Genomic DNA, 19,543 nt, shown 5'->3' with positions numbered 1-19,543 from the left:
AGATTCAAAAGAAGAAGTCATACGTTCTGCTGTTGCTGGGGGTCTTTTGTTTATCTACTCAATTCAAAAGACGACTCAATTTTTCATAAGGGATGGGGAGCTATCATGGTGATACTAGTGAAGACAGAAATTCTAGCTATGTAGGTGGTTTTCATGATGTCCCAAAGTGGCCAGGCCTTTCCAAGACTAGAATGACATTTGGGGATAGAAGGTCATGTAGAGCCCAGGGCAGCTCTAGCACCTTTATCTGGCTGGCTAACTTCTGCTCTGCCCTACCGTATGATTTCTACTTATGCATAGTTTCTAATGCCTAACAGCTAAGGTACCTGCACTCTACCTTTTTCTCTTTGTGAATCATTTAGTTTAGTTTTTGTAATGCCTATCAATTAATTTCATCTTCAATATTTCCGGTTCAAGCGTGAGAATAGACTGTTCCATTTCATCACTTTTACTCACATGGGGAAGCACTCCCTGCTGATTCATAGGCCACCCCTACTTGATTCAGTCCTTGGATTAAATGCCCACTTCTGGACCAGTCAGCTGTGGCCAGGAGGCCAGGTCAAATGGAAAGAACATTCTAGAACCAGGGTCTAAATGTATCAGAGGCTACTGTCACAGACATGTTCTGAAGTCTGGCTTGTTCCTCTAATACTGTTTAGTTATAAGGCTCTTAAATTTAGGCTTTAAGTGAGTAAGTGTGTTATGGAAAATTATAAACTCTCTTTCCTTTTAATTTAGAAGTCAGTTTATAGTCCCATATTATTCCACTCTTTTGAATATGTCTGTCATATTTCTAACTTTACCTTTGCATCTAAACAAAATTATAATAAATATTCACATCTATCCAGAATTAATTTCCTCAAGATGTTGAGGATTTAAGATTTACGTTATGATCCTTTCCTTACCTGATGAGTAACAGATCCTTTTTCTTTTACTCTTAGCATTTCAATTACATCTCACTATCACAAGCTCTCTGCTAAGAATGTATACAGATGTGTCACAGTAAAGATTACCAGTATTGTGTCACAGTAAAGATTACCAGTATTACATTTCAGTGTTATCTAGAACACTAACAAGAAAATCAAACTCAGCTCTTATAAATAAATATCAATAATAAGAATCTTGGCCAAATCAATGTTAATGTCATTTTTATACTTGGAAAAACATGGAGCACACAATTATATAGGCTAAAAAAATAAATAACGTGACTCACACTTAAAAGTCAGATAATACATTGAAAGAATGATTTCAAGTATTGTTCATTTTAGAAAATTTCTGTGGAAAGATTCAATTTTACCTTAAGAATTGTGACCAATAGCACATGTTACAACATGGGAAACTGGGGTTAAGAAAGAAGTTTGTGGCTATGAAACAGATCAAAACTAACTAGCCATTAGGGAATGGAACTCATGACCTTCATCTCATTAGTACCGGGCCTAAACCAACTGAATGAGCTATAAACTGATAACATTCTGATACCTAGCAGATGGATGGATTTTTCACTCCTTACTTAAAATTCTTTCCTTGGTTCCATATTATTTGTACTAAAATGTGGCAATGTTACTGTTATGTGGAAGGATGGAAAGGGACATGGCTTTCAAAGAGATCTCAGAAATCAATTACTACTCTCTTTTCTTTGTGTAACTAGTGAGAGAATTCAAACCCTGAAATATGAGGTGACCTGCCTAATAGTTCCCAGTGGGTGGTGGCAGGACTGGATTACTTGGACTTCATTCCTGGTCACTTTCAATTTATGAGGGGCTGGCTGGTGGAGGAGGTCGTCCTTGAATTGTTCCAGGAAGGAGGAGTGTGTCCTATCAATGCAGAACAAGCTTCGTGTTAGGAAAAGGGAATGTAGGTTTCTAAATTGAATTCACACAGAGTAGAGGTTACAGGATGGAGTATAGTGAGAAAGGTTTTGAATGACCTTCATCTGGGAGGTGATGAGAAGCCTCAAAAAGTGAGTACAGTGATTTAAAACATTTCCCATGTAAAATGGCTTAAGCTTCAGAATATTTAGAAATGGAATAGCCTGAAGTCATGGGGGCAGGGCACAAGTTTGGGTATAAATAAATAAATATAAAGAAAAGTAAAGGAGTGGCTAATACTTTAGTTTGGGACATCAGGGAAATTACAGACCTGGTCTGAGGATGGATTAGGTATGTACGTGTGATAGGGTAGAGCAGGGTGGGATGGGAAGTGGGGAGAGTGGTGGGGAGTGATGCGATTAAGGGATGCTAGAAAGAAGGGATTCATCGTGAATTACTAACCGGTGACTGAATGGTGGAAGTGTGAAGGAACAACAAAAAGCTTCTACTAGTATATTACCATTTAGGGAACAGATGGAGAAAGGTTCTGTAAATACTACCAATTTATATAAAGAATAATGCAGTGTTATTTAGATTCTAATATCTTATTCTGCCTCTGTTTCAGGTGGTAACACTGATGAATTCTTTGTAGAAAAATCTGGTAGCATTACCCTTACATATGAGTACCTTCAAAATATTTCCCATCCAGAACCACATCTTGGGAACAATTTAGATTAAATCTTTGAGATTTTACTGATGATCTCTGGGGGAGAAAGACACATATTGTAGAGCGCCTCAACTAGACCTTATTTTTGTTAGTGAATCTCGACATGTGCATAGGTCTCAGGCAAGCCTTGCTCTCCAAACCCTTGGACCTTTACTCAGGCTTCCTCTGATTGGATCATCTTCCCAGAGAAAAAAGTAGAACCACATACCCTGGACACTTGTCCTTCACAAATCAGGTTAGTTACCACCTTTTCTGGAAAGCCTTTCCTATTGCCATCGGTGCTCCTCAGTTATAATTGTTCTGCATACCCCTAGTACAACATTTTCCACGCTGTACAGCAATGCCCAGTGCACTAGACTGTCCCCTTTGCCAGACTGAATTCCTTGTTGCCTAGTTTTGACCATCTGTTTATCCCCAACACCTTGTAGCATGATTAGCACAAGGTAGGCCTTTAAGATAAGTTTATGGACTGTGGAAATCTCTGAAAATATATGTGAAGTAGAAACATCATCCAGAAATTATCTAGAGAGAACAAATCTAAAATGGATTTTTAGAAAGAGGAATCTAAAATTAATTTTAGTTTCTTTTGGGGTAAGGTCTTAGTTTTGCACATAGCCCCTGGCTTTGCTTCCTTTCTCCTCCTGTAGTCTCTCTCCCTTTGGCCATTTCACTGCTTATTCAAGGGCTAGGGAGAAAAGGAGAGAAGCTGAAATTCAGATCAGTTAATTAGGCTGTTTGGGAGCAACTCAGAAAAAGGTTGGATGTGGTGGGTGAAATCAATGATATTATCTATAGTTCCCACTAACCCAGCCTTCCCCACTTCTCATCCCTAAACCAATTGTTTCCCAAAATATGAAGCATATTTTATGAACTCATTTCAGCTTCACAGAGTTTGTTCCTTTGTTTTGAGTACATGTCAAGCCATATATCCTGGGTTTTGGTTTGGAGAATTTGATCACTATACCAACAGAAGACATTGTCGGGTAGTCTGCTTCTCTAGGGTAATTTCATGGTCCTAAGGAAAGAATTTAACAGTTTATTTTCTGAAACTGGTTCAAAGAACATTCTTTAAGTGAAAAAATTCAATCAAGAATATTATTACTTACATTTTGGAGAAGGATTTTTAATACAGAATTTCCATCTGTGATATATTTAAATTCTAGGCCTCAGGCAGCAATTTTGGAAAAGGGCCTCCTTTACCCTTTATTAGATGCAAACTAAATAGTCCATTCTGAGATGGGGGCATTACTTTATCTCCCTACCCCAGCAAAATGTAAGACCTGCTTCCACCACTCCTGAAGTGCTACTTTTTTTCTCGCGAAGCAAGCTCCGTTATTGACATAGAGGTGTTGATCACAATTTCAATTTCTTTAATTATTTTCTAAGTACTTGTATCTAGTAGAAAAGGAGAATGGTGAGCGGCCCAAAAGGAGGCCTGTAGTCAGTAAGTGGAAAGCCGTCAATACCGAAATGCAATACCCTCGCTTGATCTAGTTTTGATGCCTTAGCAAAGACAGGTTTTGCTATTTAGGACCGCTCAGCAATCTTGACTGAATACATTCAGAGGGTCGTCCTCGACCTGCTTATTGCCAGAGGACAGAGGACTTGAACACTGATTTCTAAGTTGACATACGTGTCCCAACATATTTCACAACAGAGGCCTAACACGTTTAAGCTGTCAATAAAGACCAGCACTTAAGAAACGCAAAGCACGTGCACACCTCACATGCACACTTTATAATGTATTCTTCCAGTCCTAAAAGCGGGGGAGGTTCTAGGGCGTAAAAACTTCAAACTTTCTTATTTTTCATGACCTGTAGCATGCATTTAGCCTTTGGGTTGTGTTCCTATAAGACTAATCCCACTCTTTAATGGCTGAAAGCATACGTTTAACAGTATATGGTGGATTAGCTGCTCTGAGAAATGCCTTTTTAAAAAAGTAAAGTGAAAAATACACAAAGAAATGTATAACCTTAGCAGTCTTTCATATTTGTTTTGATTGTTCTTGAACCAGCCCCGAGCCGGTGACAAGGGTATTGAAAAGATGCACCTGAAACAGTGTCTGCGGGCTGCTGCATTTGCCAACCCGCTTTAATGCTGCTTTCCAGCGGCGAAGGCGCAGCAGCATTAACAGGGAAGCCAGAGCGAGCTTCCCCAGCAGTGGCGGCGGCGGCGGCGGCGGCGGTGGCGGTGGCGGCGGCGGCGGCACCGGCACCAGCGCAGTTTCCCCTCTCCCCAGCCCTGACTCTACGCGCACATGCGCAGTGCGCCCGCAGCCCTGGACCATTTGTCAGGACTACTCGTGAGACGGAGAAAAAAAAAAGAGAAAATTTGGGGGTAAGAAGCGGTTGATCGGATCTAATCTCTTATTAATCTGAAGATTTGTCCGTGCAAAAGCCATTCATTTATTTTTCTGGGTGAGGATGAAAGTTAAGAGACCTATGGAGAGAAGGAAGCGCACCCTCGTCTTGTGAAACAGATCAGGGGAGGGGAAAGGACAGAAGGGGTTTCTCCCCCACTTCTCTGCGCCTCTGGGAAAGAGAAGAAAACTTAATCCTGGGGAAAAAAGTGGGCAAGTGACTCGGAAACGGCTGGAGGGGGAGTCTCTGGGCATCTCACTCTGAAGTAGTGAGTGCGAGTGTGAAAGAGGAACAAAAGAGAGAGAAAAGAGAAAGGAAAAAATGGGGGGAGGAGAGACTTGTATTTTTTTCTTTGCGCGCACACGGGGAAGGGTGTGGGGGGCCGTGCGGAAAGGAGCCGGGGCGAGGCGGCCGCGTCGGGCTCCCGCCCGCGCGCAGGCGGCCAGATGCGTGTGTGCCCCCTCCCCCGCGCCCCCCGAGCTTGTCACTTTGGTCGCTTTCATGACACCGGGCGCGGGGTGGGGAGCGCGGCGGCGCCGGGCTCCGCCGGGGTGCGTGCCCGAGTGGGCGCCGCGGAGCCGCAGCCCGGGCGGCGAGCGCGGCGGCCGAGGCTGGGGGCGCCGGCGGGGGCGGCCGGGGCCGCGGATCGGTGCGGCGAGAGGCGCGAGCCCCGCGCGCCGCCCCTGCGGCCCCCTCCGCCCGTGTGGCCTTTGTGCCGGGCGCGCACCGGAGAGCGAGCGAGCGAGCGCGAGAAGTACAAGTACGGGAGACCGAGGCAGTGGGAAAAGAGGCCGGGCCACTTTCTACCCGCTCGGGCTGCGGAGAATGGACTGGTTGAATGTGCAGGCGCGTCTCCTCGGCGTGTGCTCTGTGTGTGTGTGTGTGTGTGTGTGTGTGTGTGTGCGCGCGCGGCGGAAAGGCCTCCCCGACTCCCACCGCGCACACGCACACTCACACGCACGCACACACTCACGGACCCGCGGCGGGCTCGGCGGCCGAGAGTTTGCGTTTTCTTCCTCGCCGCCTCCCCCTTCCCGACCGACTGTGTGAGAATTTCATATAGATCAGCTCCAATTTCCGCCATTTTGGGAAAGTTGCACAAAAATAAACCCTCCGGTTTATTTCTGCCCGAGGCAGGAAAGTGCTTCGGGAAGCGAGGCGGCGCGGGCCCGCGGCGGCCGTCCGCGCGGGGGAGGGCGCAGGGCGCGGGCTCGCGGGCCGGGCCGGGAGCCCGCGCCGTCGCTGCATTCGCCCCGCGCCGTGCCGCGCCGGCCCGGGTGCGGGCGCGGGCGTGTGTCTGGAGGCGGCGGCCGCGGCGGCGGTAGCGGCGGGCGGCGGTGGCCGCCGCGCCGGGGAGGCGGGCGGGGGTGGGGGGGGTGGAGGCGCGGGGCTGCTTTTCCTGCAACTTGTTTACGCTGTGCTTATACTGGGGAGGCAAAGAGGGGTCCGAGGCGGGGCCGCCGCCCGCCTCGCGCCGCGTGCGTGTGCCGTTCCGGGATAATGGGTTTTGCACACTAGCGTCCTGGGCCCGGCGGGCCGTCCTCGCGCCGCGGCGGCCCGGCGGGGGGGAAGTAGAGGCCGGCGGGGGTGGGGATCGGGAAGCGCAGGAGCCGAGGCATCCGCCGCGCGCCCCGCGAGCTGGTGGGGCGGGTTGGGGGGGGGAGGAGCGGGAGGAAAACTTGTGAGCCCTGGCAGCGGGGGAGGGGGGCGCAACTTCTGTGCTGGTGGTAAAACTTTAATTACCTTGAAAGAAAAAGGCCCTCCAGTCTCCCCCACCCTTTCTGGTCAAAGCCCGGCCCAAGCGCGACCGTGAGAGAAAGTTTAAAAGCGGGCACTTTCCTCCCCGCCTTCCCCGCGGAGGGGTGGGGGTATCTGTTTGTCCGTCTGCGCTCGGAGAGAGGTGGGGGTAACGAGTCGCCCTCCGGGGTCGCGAAGATCGTGGCTGTTACCCCACCCTTACACGGGGAGACGAAGGTAAACGTCGCTTCGGTTTCCCTCCTACCTCCCCCCTCCCCGCTTCCTTTTCCTCCCCCTCCCTGCCGATTTTTTGAGGGGACCCAAAAAACGGAGTCTCTTTCCTTATGCAACTTCCTCGGGCGCTGTGAGCACGGCCCTTCCCCCTCCCTGCATCCCTCGGCCCGCTCCTCTACCACCTCGGGTCTACCGCCAGAAAAATGCGTTAGAGATCCTTCAGAGTGCACCGAAACAAAAATAGATTTTTGATTGTTCTGAGTTTAAGTTCAGGGAAACTGAGATGAGAAATAAGAATGGGGCGGGGGGGGAGCGGCTGGAGCGAGTGCGTCGAATATTAATTTTGATTTTCCTAGAGGGTTGTAATAGCTTTATCGGTTTAGGGAGCCCGAGAGTCTCTGTACTGGCTAGCTCGGTCGCGTGGATTTTTGCGCAAGTTTTTAGAAAAACACTGACTCGAGTAGAGCATTTCTCCGGAAAGTTTCAAGTGCAGCAAAATAGCGAACGTACAAAACTGGCCAAGGGGAGACCTCTAGTGGTTAAACGCATCTTTTTAAGTTCGGAAGGCCGAGAGCAAACTTTGGCCTTTACTTTTAGCTACGTAGTCCGTTCAGACGTGGAAGTAATTAGACGACCCGAGCAAGCAGCCAGATGTTGTATGAGAGGATGCTGATCAGGAGTAGAAAGTTTAGTACATTGGAGAGCAAATGAGATCTGAGGACCCAGACTCTACAACTTCCACTCTTCATTACTTCTATGGGAAAAAACACTTTGCTTTTATGCTGGGATTTGAGATTGGTCACTCTCTGGATTAGAAGCAATTTGTTTGTTTTTTATATTTATCGTTGTCTACACATTTGATCTACTTTTAATCCGGAGTCACAGCGGATAATTTCATTTGAACGTTAATAAAAATGCAAAGTGCAATTTGTGTTTAAAACTTCGAAAAAATGAGAAAGACCTTTGGTTGAAATGTGCCTTTTATGTGAGCTGATCATTTTATTCTCTAATAAATATAATTTAAGGCTGGTATTTAGTTGCTTAAACATACAGTTATATATAGTCATAAAATAAATGGCCCCTTTTAGTGCTAAGAGTGTAATTTTGTTTCACTGCAAAATACATTATTTCTGAACGCTTTGTATAGTTTGTGATTTAAACGCTTAAATATTTGATATACGGACAAAACTTGCTTACATAGAATCTATTCTTTTGCCAGTGTGTGTTCTGCGTAGTAACTTTAGTTTTAAGAAAAGCAATGAGAGAAATGGAAGTTGAACCAAATGACCCTTGTAACTTTCATCTGCTTGTCATACAATGGGAGAGACTTTAATGGGGGAATTTAGGGGAGGGCAATGATATAAATGATAAAATCTAGTTCATCTCATTCAGAACTAGTTTTTTTTTTAACATATCAAGTGGTAATGTATGAAATTATGCAATAAATCAGCAATTCAAAATTTATACATATTAGTTGCGGGTTTGAAGGCTTTTTTTTATGACAATATTTTGATTTTATTTGTCCTCCTTTTAAATCAATGCTAGACCTCCGGAAGAAGTCTTGAGGGTGGACGACAGTCTTAAAGACCATCAGACAGTTATTTCTTCACTGCAACTAGGTAAGAGTTGCATGTTGAAACAAATTCCTTGATATACTTGCAAATGTTAAAAGCTGCATTTGGGGATGAGGGAGGAGAGTGTGGAACAAGGTTGGCAGAAAAACATTTTGTGAGGGCCGCTTTGAATGCATGGAAGTCTTGACACTGAGTGGGCTTGAGGCTCTAATTAAAACATTAGGAAAAGTTAAGAGATTGTTCTGGATAACCTTTGGACTGGCTTTTTGCTAGATTCTTAATTCACGCTCCAATTGCACCTGTTTTCTGCTGAAAATAAATAGTTTTATTCTTTGGAGTTGAGAAAGTGGGAAAACTAGAACAAAGCAATTGTGAATTAATATAACTGTTGTATAAGTACACAGTGATATGGAAGGTTCTGGAACTTGGTAAAATTTTGTAGGTGAAATTCACAACAAGATCTTTGGGGATATTTAAGTAACTTATATTCTGTGACTCAAGTCCAATGGTGGTCTGACTTGTGCCAAATATCGAATCATAGGTTATAGTGAGTTTCCAGTGTGTTAGCATAAACTTGTCAACTTTTAAGCATATCACCACAGGGAAGACAACTGTTGTCCAGTAAAGATCCCTTTGGTAATTTTGGAGGGTGCTGGTTTGTCTCCAATAATCCAGGGCCTACTTTCAGGACAAAGGTCATTCTCAGGCAAAGTGGGGCCCTCTCTGGGTAGAGCATCAAAGTACATTTGTGCTACTGTAGTGCTTTCTACTATGTATACCTTTTTTCTTTTGATCTTTCCCTTTCTTTTTCTGCCTTTCATTTTCCTTCTCTGTCTTGAGTATTAAAGGAGTTACTAATTCTTGTTTGGCAAAAACAAAAGAAAACAAAATAAATTAGCAGGACTAATAATCCCTATTGAGCCACCTTATAACCAGGGTAGATGTGGTCTCGATGTCATAACTGAATAAATACCAATATAAAAATGATTGTTAAAAGGGAATTTATTGTCATTTTCTGCTTGTGGATCATCTTGAGTAGTATAATTTAGCAAAATAAATAGATGTCCACGTAGGTGATGCAGCAGAGACAAGGGGGCAAGAACAGCTCCAAGAAGATCACCCAGACAGAAGTAGGGTTCAGGCAGAGTGAAATGTGTTTCCTAGGGTGGTGAGTTTCATGTTTAGATGTGCTGAGTGGAAGACAGTGATTATTTTTTCTTCAATTGGGGAATCACCGTGAGTGTAGATAGAGTACTAGAATAGGAATCAGAAGACAATTTAGCCACTGAATGTACCACTTTGTGTAAGTCACTTTAACTCTTTCAGCCTAGATTTCCCCATCTGGAAAAGTGGAGCAACAATGCTTGCCTTGATTTCTTTGTTGAAGGGATCAAATAAAATAAGGTTTTGAGCGCTATGAAGAGCTATTCAGATGTTTGAAATGGTTGTCATATTACCATTTCACCTTAGCCACGTTTTCTGGAAAGGGCGGGAGGTAGGTTTTTAAGAGCTGAACAGAGTGATTTAATTCCTGGCTAAAATTATTAGATTAGTTTTTGGTGTATATATTATACGGACTTGTCACAGTACTTCTGGGGGATATTTCTTTTCTATAGGAAATTAGTAGTTTCTCTTTTACAACTTTGGCTCTTTGAGAGAAGGGACCATGTTTTTAACATGGTGTTGAATACGAATTGATATTTATTTATCCCAAACTAGTCATTTGCTAGGTAGGAGTAGATGAAATAAATACTTTTAAATATAAAATGATGCCAAATTGTGGAAATGGTAGGGTGATGAAAGTAGAAGGGTTGGTGTGAGGGGAATTCATGTGCTGTAATTAATAGTTTGGTTGTGTGAATCTGCTGGGAAATGAGGATGAGAAAATAGGTAACTGGAGTAGTAAGTATTTAAACTCTCGGGGCCAGAAAATGGGTACTGCAAATGACTGGATTTAGGGGAAGCTACCTGTAGGGCTTCCCCCCACCCCTATGTTTTCTAGACCTCTTTGCTGCTTTATTCTAATTCTAATCAACTGTTATCTAGATAGAAAAAAGAAAACCACAAGTACTATCTGTCATTGTTTTCAATTTGATGATACTGAACTTGACAAACTCTGAAAAGTTTTAGTTTATCTCACTTCTCTTGTAAATTATCCTATCAATATGCTAAGAACCCAAAAACCCAATAGTGAAGGAAAGAAAAAATATATGTCCTGTTTAATTCATCCCTGAGGAATTGAAGGTTGGTTCTTGAAAAATTCCACTGGTTTGTTTTGTTTGGTAGTTTATTTCTAAGAAATACATATATCAACAAAAGCTGTTTATAATAGGATGGGAAACTTACAAAAGAAGTTACTTTATGTGGTGTGGACAAGGGTACCTTTGGGGTCCCAAGGCTGGGTAACCTGAGTAATCTCTCTAGTGATGTTTCTACTAGTTAACTCATTTTTATTGAGCTCTTACAGTGCTGAACACTGAAAGACTAGGTCTTTGCCCTTGATGAGTTCCCTACACGCTTACCCCAGGAGTTTGATTTATGAAGTCGAATTGAAAAAAGCCTTTAAGAGAAGTCCTTTTGTAGGAGGCAGGGTGGTTTGAAGGAAAGAACAAGGACTTTTGAGAAGAACTTGGATAAAGTTGGGTGATCCTGGATGCGGCTCCAGTTTCTTCCTCAGAAGTGGACTTATAGTTAAGGACTTGGGTAGTGATCGGAAGAATTACGTGTGTATTATAATAAAACCTTTTTATTATTATTTACTATTCTTTCTGTAAGTCAGTGTTTTATGTCAGTCCACAAATATTCATTGATGTCTATTTTGTGTAAGTCTCCATCGGGAAGTGCTTCACATAATGAATACTGAGAATAGGGTGAAGTGAATGAATTTGTTGAGGCTACAGAGAAAGCAACAGTCTTTGGCCTCAGTGTGTTCATAATCTAGTTGAGGAGATGATCTATACACATACAATGGTAATTACCAAAACAAAGCCCTGGTTCAGTGCCGGCGAAAGGTAGATAGAGGTAAGTGCTGTGGTGGTACTACTGGATGTGTTTCCTAAGGTAGCGTCCTGGAAGGTAGGGTGCCCTCTGCAAAACACTGTGAAGTGTTGATATAGTCAATGTAATTGTGTATCGAGTGCCTTCTGAATGTCAAGCATTAAGCTAGATATTTTATATTCATTCATTGATTCACTCATTCATTCATCTAACAAAAACTTACCGAGTGCCTTCTGTATGCCCAGGTATTGTTCTAGACACTGAATATTATCCCTAATACTTTCACTAACCTTGAGCATTTGGTATTATTAATTCTCTTTTAGAGCAGACTGGTGCTCAGAGATACTTAGTAACTTGTCTTAGTTCATATCATGTACTTTGAAAGGGGTGGGACCAGGGAAAATGACACTGGCTTTTGTTTTGTTATGTCTTTAACTTTCTAATATTCCAAATAGTAATTCTTAGAATATTTCTAAGAAAACACATTTCCAGATTAATGTATTTGCTCTTATACGTTGGTTCGCTAAGATGAGCAATAGCAAACTGGTGTAAGAAAAAATTACGGGAAGAAAACACTATCTCTTCACTTTCCTCTTTTTTTTCCCTTTTTTTAAAATTTGGGGAAAGACTGAGTTATACTGAAAAGAACACCTTGGTCTAGTTCATGGCCTTGAAATGATCACTAACTGTTAATAAAACATTACTCAGATTAGTTTTGGGAATTACTAGGCTTATATATAAATAAGATTTCACTTGTTCTGTATAGGAAGAGACCTGATAAGGCAGTAGGGTGTGTTATCAAAAAGTGTAAATCAATCAGTCATCAATCAAAAGATTGGGACCTAAATTTACCATTTCGTGAACTCAAAACATGATGGAATTTATTGTGATTATAAAAGAAGAAAATTAAAATGAGGGATAGAGATAATGGTGGTGAGAAGCTGGGGGTAGGGAGGAATGTAGTGTTAGGATCAAAGTTTAATAAAGATAACAGGGAATATGACTAAGAATATACTCACCAAAATATGATAACTACTGACATTATACTCTTTAACCAGAAGAGTAGGCCCATTTACAAAATGAAGTGAAGAGCTTTTGATTCATTGGGCGGTTCTGGATTACAGTGGGAGTCACATAATATTTCTATCATCTGAGTCGTGGTCCGTCAAGCAGAGCTTTTGTCTGACTTAGAAGGATGCTACTGCAGGCATTGATTATAGGGTGATGGGCTGTTTCTCCTTTGTTTTTCTTTGTTTGTTTTTGTTTTGTTTTTTACCTTTGTATTGGGGTATAGTTGATTTACAATGTTGTGTTAGTTTCAGGTATACAGCCGGTTTCTCCTTTGTTGAAACACTGTCATCCAGTACATTTTTTTGAGTACCTGCTGTGTGCCAGGCCTTTTCAAGATTGGACTATAGCTTTATGTTATGTGAAATTTTATAGAATTAAACCAGTTCAGTTCCTAAAACACTTTTGGTAGGATGGTTCAGGCACCAAAATCAGTTGATTATTTTTCTCCCATCTGTTAACACTGCTTGAACCCTGAACTGTGAAGTGAAATCCCTGGTCTGGTTGTTAAATGGTCTTAGATAATTTCACCCCATTGGTTTGTGGTCTTATTTGTCAGATTGGAGGCCTAGCTGTTCAATCTATTGATAAGGAGTTTAGCTACAAATGGTTATCAGGGTAAGCCCTGTAGACATGACTTCTGTGACAGAAATAAAATCTGGTCAAATCTAATTTATCATATACAAAAGAGAAATCAAGTGTAAATCTTTTAATTCTAGCTCTATGTTCTATAAAAATATGAAGCAGAATAAGAAAACAGATACTGCTTTTAGCATTTAAAAAATTACGAAGTGAAATAAGAAAAAAGAACAAGATACTACTTTTAGTTTTCTTTTTTAATTTAAGTTCATGCATATTTTGCATAAGCAGGGAAATATCTGTGTGAGACAGGTTCTTGCTCTTTTTATTCCCCTGAATCCCTCTAATGGGTGTAAAATTTCTATTATTACGCTACTAGTGTAATATGTTGATGACGTGATAGCACTTTTCAGGATATTTTTGCCTCAAATTGAGATAGAGTCTGTACACTGAAAATGAACTTCAAATAAAAGCATTTGAAGAGAGTGTATTAAATATGCTGTAAGACTGTTTTAATGTCAGTTTGTGATTTCATTTTCTATGTACATTTTTTTTTCTTGAAAGGCATTTTTAATTTTCTGTTCCTCCTTCAGAGGAAGTAAGTAGGTTAGGCCACAGACTCTCAAATAATTCATCCTTCTTACAGTAACAAACGGAAGGGCAGGAAGTTGAGATTTCATAAAGGTTGCCTTCAGTGACTACCCCTTTGCATGTAATCTCCGTGGCAGAAAAGGTAGCAAATCAGAGAAACCATCAATACGTTATAACTAGGGTCATTTTCATTAAAACATGACCAGTAGATAACTACTGGTGGTGGTGGGGTGTTTCTGAAAAAGTATCAGTAAGAAGGAACTGTCCTAATTTAAAGGAAGGAACTGTCATATTTAAAGGAAGGCATCTACTATATAAGCATATATATGGACAGGAGACCCAGATTCTCAAGGATTTGTTCTTGATGCTACTGAGATTTCAATTCTCACATTGAAATGATCTAGAGTTTTACCTGCCTAAAAATCTATGAACTTGGGCCCTCAGGGCAAAATTTCACATCTCTCCTCAACAGATCTCAGTTCCAGTATGTGTGCGATTCAGAGTTCTTGCCAGTCAGGGTGAGTAGAATATCAAAGCTGGGATCTGTCATGCTTGATTTGAAAGGAAATTTTTTCTTTGTAGCAAAATGTGTTTGTTGAGAGATGCTTCAGGTGTGAGTTTAGATTTTTCTCTTATCCTCATTGAATAAGCCTGTTTAAGAGGTTTGAATTTAACTTCTTTTCATGTATTCTTCACTGACACTTAAATAAGGAAGGTTTCTTGGAGCAGGAATGTTATCCTTCTGCCAAAGAGGTAAATAAATACTTAGCAGCCTCATTGTTAGTTAGAATTTTCACTGGAGAATAAGAGATAGATGGACAAATGAAGATCGTTTCCTGATTTCCTCTCTCCCCAGTGCCTGCCCACAACTAGTCTATTATATTTTCCCCTTCTATTTTATTCATTCATCTGATAAATTTTTATTGATTCCTACTGTGGATAATCACATGGGATAGCGAAATGAAGAAACCCAGTTTTCTTTCCTCCAAAACCTCCTGTAAGTAAATGATCATGATATGATGTAATAAGTATTATAATTGGGGTATAGATTCTGCCTTTCCAGCCCCTCTTCTCCTGGCATCTTACGTACACATATTCCAGTATTTGTACAGAGAAAGACTCACTGTAGTCATTTGAGTCCCCTTTGGAGAGGATCCATAGCGTTCATCACTCTTTCCTCCTGGCCTCTTGCTGCGATCTCTTACGGTGCTTTCTGTTGGCCTCTGCACTAGCTTTCTTGAAAGCAGGTCCTGGAACCACAGTTGGTATGCAAGGAAGCTTTTATGCCTCCTCAGCAAAAATGTCACAGTAAGGTTGCCAGTGGCTTAGTCTTGGGTCGCCGTTCAGAGATTATGTCCTTCATACTTTGTTCCTTGTTAACATGTTCTTTGTAAGAGCTTGGGAAAACTAATACTTATTGACCTTTCATCAGCTTCCCCAATTCATTTTGAGATTTTATTTGTCCATGAAATCCCAGAATCCTACCACAGTTCTTAACTTCCACTTTTCTCCACCTTCACCCCTGGACTCTTAAGAAATCAAATAGGACTTTGTGGTGCAAAGGTATTGGCTTTTGCAGAGTTATCAACTCCTCTGCCCTGGGATACTTCAGACATTTGGTAAACCCATGTTTGGAGGGAATGTGGACACTGGAGAGCAGCTTGTTTCTTTTCTTCAAAATAACCGTAACTGTTGTGGACTGAGTGTCCAAAAAGTGCAAACCACTTTAACATGCATGATTAAAACATTTTTTAATCCATATGAAGTAGATATTTCTATTTCATTTTTTTAGATGAAGGAGCTGAGGCTCAAGAGAGATTGGGTACCCTGCCCAAGATTATACAGCGAGTAAACTGTGAAGCCAGGATTCAACCCAGGCACTCTGGCTGCTGTGCTTTTCACCTTTACATTAGACTGGCTTCTTTATTGACTAAAATACAATGTGTTGGGCAGTATGGTATAGTTTGAGGGGCACTGTCTTGGGAGGTAAAAGTCTGTTGATTGGTTGGGTGGTCTTTTCTTATCTGTAAAAGGAGGCTAAGAATTCTTGGCCATCTTAAAAGGTAGCTGTGAGGGTCAACTAGTCTAGTATTGGTAAGAGCCTTTAAAATGGCAAAGCATAGAAGAAAGCCTCCGGCTCCAGTATGTTTGTGTCTCTGGAATGGGTTAGGCCTATTGGCTTTGTGTGACTACCCCTACATGGCCGTGTACTTGTGGGTATGTGAGGTCCCCCGTTACAGGCTGTGTACCTCTCTGGTGTCATGAAAGTACATAGGAGGCCATTAGAGAATAAATCAGAAAACCATAGATAGACCTTAGGAGGCAGAGGTTTTGCCTTTCTCAGGATCACTTTCTCCAGCCTGGACTCTAGGTCCTGAGGGCGTTCCCCAGCATTAGACACTACAGATCTCAACACGTGGATGCAGATGGCGAGCTCAGCCAGGAGGTAGCACCTCTGTAGTCGACTCTAACCTGAAGATGGATAAATTCTACCCTGTAAAATGCTGCCTGCTCTCATGTTGTTTCTTGAATTTATTTTCTGTAACTCAGCATCTTCCGAAAAGGGGATTCCAGGGACCTCGCTATACTGTGATAACAGAGCCACAAGGCTAAGTGACTGTGGGAAACTTGGGCTCAGACAGCACTACACAGATTGCTGCGCTGCTGCTGACGTGCGCCATCCTCCTCCTAAAGACCCCGGGGGGGTTACACATCTCCCTCACCACAAAACTTTTATCACGGGACATGCAGAAATGGTCTAAACGTTTTAAGGGGCAGACTTTGAGAAATGTGGCCCTAGCCTTTCATCTCGTCCTGTTTACGTGCCTTAGCCTGGTGCACAGTGTGGTGCCAGCCCAGCATGGTGGCCGAGAGAGCCTGGCCTTTGGGTCCAACTCCCTGCGCACACAGCAAATCCCTCTCCGTTACTTCAGAGGCATTGTTCTGTGAAGAAAGCTAGTCATTTCTGGAGCCATGTAAATATAGGCATTATTATTATTAACAATGAAACATGTCCTTTTATGTAGTGATCTTGACATCTTCTGATGGAGCTTTGAATACAGGTGGCTTACTATAAGAGATGCCATTGAAATAAAATGAAGGGAAAGGGGGAAAAAAAGCCACTGACTCATCTTTTGAGGTCACAGAGCGACTCTCATGAGCGCAAATAATTGTTAAACCAGGTAATTAGAGCAGAAAGTTAAGATTTTATTGGCTGCTTACTATGGGATGGGCACTGTGCTGAGGTATTACCTGGCTTCTCTCATGTAATCCTCACCATTGCCCAATGAAGAAAAGTTCTATTATTTGCCACATTTTACAGGTGGGGAAATTGAGGCTTCAAGGGATTAGTTGGTCTTATGTCACAGAATAGGTAATTGTTAATCTTTGGAAAGTGAATTGAAGGGAGGAAAGGAAGGCTGTGGTTTGTTTAGGAAAGGGAGAGGGATGGAAAGAGGAACTTGAGAGAGTGTGGCAGGTTTTGAGGATGATACATGACGTGTTTGATTTGCGTCTGTCTATGAAAGGATGACCAGGGGCAGGGTGAGTGGGGATGCGGAGGCCCAAAACAGTTTTATACGCCACTTTAATAACGTGTTTAGCAGTGGGCAGAGGCCTTCTTGATGATATTACCGAAGACGACGCTTAGGACGTTTTTGAGAACGTCACAATGTGCCGACGGCGTTTGGTTAGTGATCGATGATTTCTACAAAGTACACCAAAAGCCAGCTTCAGTTGATGGTATTAATGTGGGCATCAAAGCAACAAGGCATTGGATCCCCACAGTGAAGGCTGACTTTTCTTATTGCCGTCTTACTCTTCTGCATAGCTCTCACTTTTGTTTCTTTCGTGGTCATGGTTTTAGGGTTAACATTCCTGACTTACACTTCACAAAAGATAACATTGCCCTCTTGAACCCCAAACTGATGAGTTTAGTCCGTTGACACCAGGCACTGAGATCTCAGCCCCGGCATCTCTCTGAATGACAGAATTTAAATCTGATTCTCAGATGCTGCTTCTGAGGTCATGTCTACCCCCGTTTTACAACTACTACCAGCTCTTGGCCTTGTCATCTCTTTAACTTATTTTTGAAAAATGCACCTGTTAACTGTAAAGCTGTAAAATGGAATTCTAAAAAGGCAACTTCACGTAAAATTATTAAAACTATTTAACTGGTCTTAGTGAACAGTAACTAGCCGTTCTTTTAAATACTGTAATATTTTGAAAACAATAGTTTGAGCAGGCATGGCCAGGCTACAGTTAGTACACTTTCTTTAGTAATCTTTAATTCTCACCTTATCTGCAGATCCAGACTTTTGGTTTATAGGCAAGGCCCACTCTCTCACTTTATGTTGGGACGTACTAGATTGGGTTGCTTATCTTTCAGGGGACTGTTCTCTCCATCACAGCCCCAGGAGGCCTCTTCACCTTGAACTCGCTGTAGAAGTGCAGCCCTGGGGGAGTCTCTGCTCCCACTCTGAGCCACCATTTTATCCTCTCCTGGTAGATGTGAGGGAAGGAATCATATGAAGGGAGGATTGTGAAGGACTCTGTTTATCTCCAGTCAAAATAAGATACAGTAGATTCTTGACATTTGTGAGGGATACAGCCCAAGACCATCGCCAAGCCTCAACCTGAAAAAAATCATTGTAGCGTGTAATTCCTCCCTTCAAATTACTAAAGTATAACTGAAAAATGTAAATGATCTCTCTAGACCTTAAATACTTATCTCACTTGATGAGCAAATTTTGTACTGTCGAGAGCACTTGTGGAAACAAATTCACACATCTTTTCTACTTATTTCCTTTCGGAGCATTTGGTAGTTTTGTTCACATAGTGTGTCTGAGTCATCATTGCATTTGACATTTCAGCCTTTGATTTATCCGAAACTTCTGTTTTGTGGCTGGGACCTATCACTTTCATAAACATTTCCGTATTCTCCTCGTTGTGTCATCAACTCTAGAATCAACTAGCACTTGCTTTTGTTTCATTTCTTAACAAGAAACAAAGTTTTTATCACTTTATTTACAGTGGTCATAGCACTCAGACAAAGCACTGTGACTCAGAGCACACCTGGACCTTGGCCGGGACTCCCAGTTTATGGAGTGTTATTCAGAATCATGTCTCTGCAAAATGGCAAATTACTAAATGTCATGGGAACTTCAGCTGTCACTCAGGAATGGTAGAAACCATAAATAGTCTGTGAATGCCAAGGTTCTACTGTATGTTTTTGATACCTCAGTTGTGGAGAAGTGAACCCGACCCTTTCTCTCTTCACCCATCTGTGGAGCTGATACATTTGCATCTATAGTTAAATACCTACTAGTTAAATTACCCAAGAGCTTTGGGGAAGTTGATTTTCCTAGCACCTTCTAGTCTATAGCTTCATTTGTTGGCATCAGTAACAAGCTAAGTATTTTTCGTAAGAAGACATGCCTTTCAAAACATGGAGTACTTTAAATAAATGTGAAACAGGATTTTAAAACATTTTTTTTAATGTAACTTTTTTTCTTCGAAAAACCCCACACGTTTAAACATTCAACAGGTACTAAAGGGTACACTACACAGAGAGAAGGTTCCCTCCCTTGGTTGTCTTTCAGTCAGTCGTTGCTCCTTCCTGGATGCAGCCAGTGTTACCAGCTTCTGACAAATCCTGGCAAAGAGAGGCTATGCATATATAAGCAATACACATATTTATATATACCCCATTTGTTTTACACGAATGGTAGCACACAGTTTTTATACCTTGCATAAAATTTTAGTATTAATAGTATCTTGGAGCTCTATCTATATCCGAATGTGAAGAGTTTCCTCATTGTTCTTTGGGGTTTTTTTTGGTTTTTGTTTTTTTATTTATGGCTGTGTTGG

The 19,543-nt window shown here is 42.1% G+C and overlaps 1 protein-coding gene across 5 annotated transcripts in view; it reads left to right on the top strand.

Moving 5' to 3' along the window:
- The first annotated feature begins 4,769 nt into the window (after positions 1-4,769).
- L3MBTL3 (L3MBTL histone methyl-lysine binding protein 3) overlaps positions 4,770-19,543 on the top strand; it is a 117,023-nt gene continuing 102,249 nt past the window's right edge. For 4 of the 5 annotated variants that reach the window (XM_060167280.1, XM_060167279.1, XM_060167278.1 and 1 more), the window contains exons 1-2: positions 6,635-6,869; positions 8,412-8,485. The gene's annotated coding sequence lies outside the window, so the exon portion shown is untranslated. Of the gene's footprint in view, positions 4,873-6,634; positions 6,870-8,411; positions 8,486-19,543 lie in introns of those variants that run through there. The other variant, XM_060167277.1, reaches the window with a different exon arrangement.

Source organism: Lagenorhynchus albirostris, chromosome 12, assembly GCF_949774975.1.
Source record: "Lagenorhynchus albirostris chromosome 12, mLagAlb1.1, whole genome shotgun sequence".
In the NCBI taxonomy this organism is placed as follows: Eukaryota; Metazoa; Chordata; class Mammalia; order Artiodactyla; family Delphinidae; genus Lagenorhynchus; species Lagenorhynchus albirostris.
This window is presented reverse-complemented; position numbering and strand designations above follow the sequence as displayed.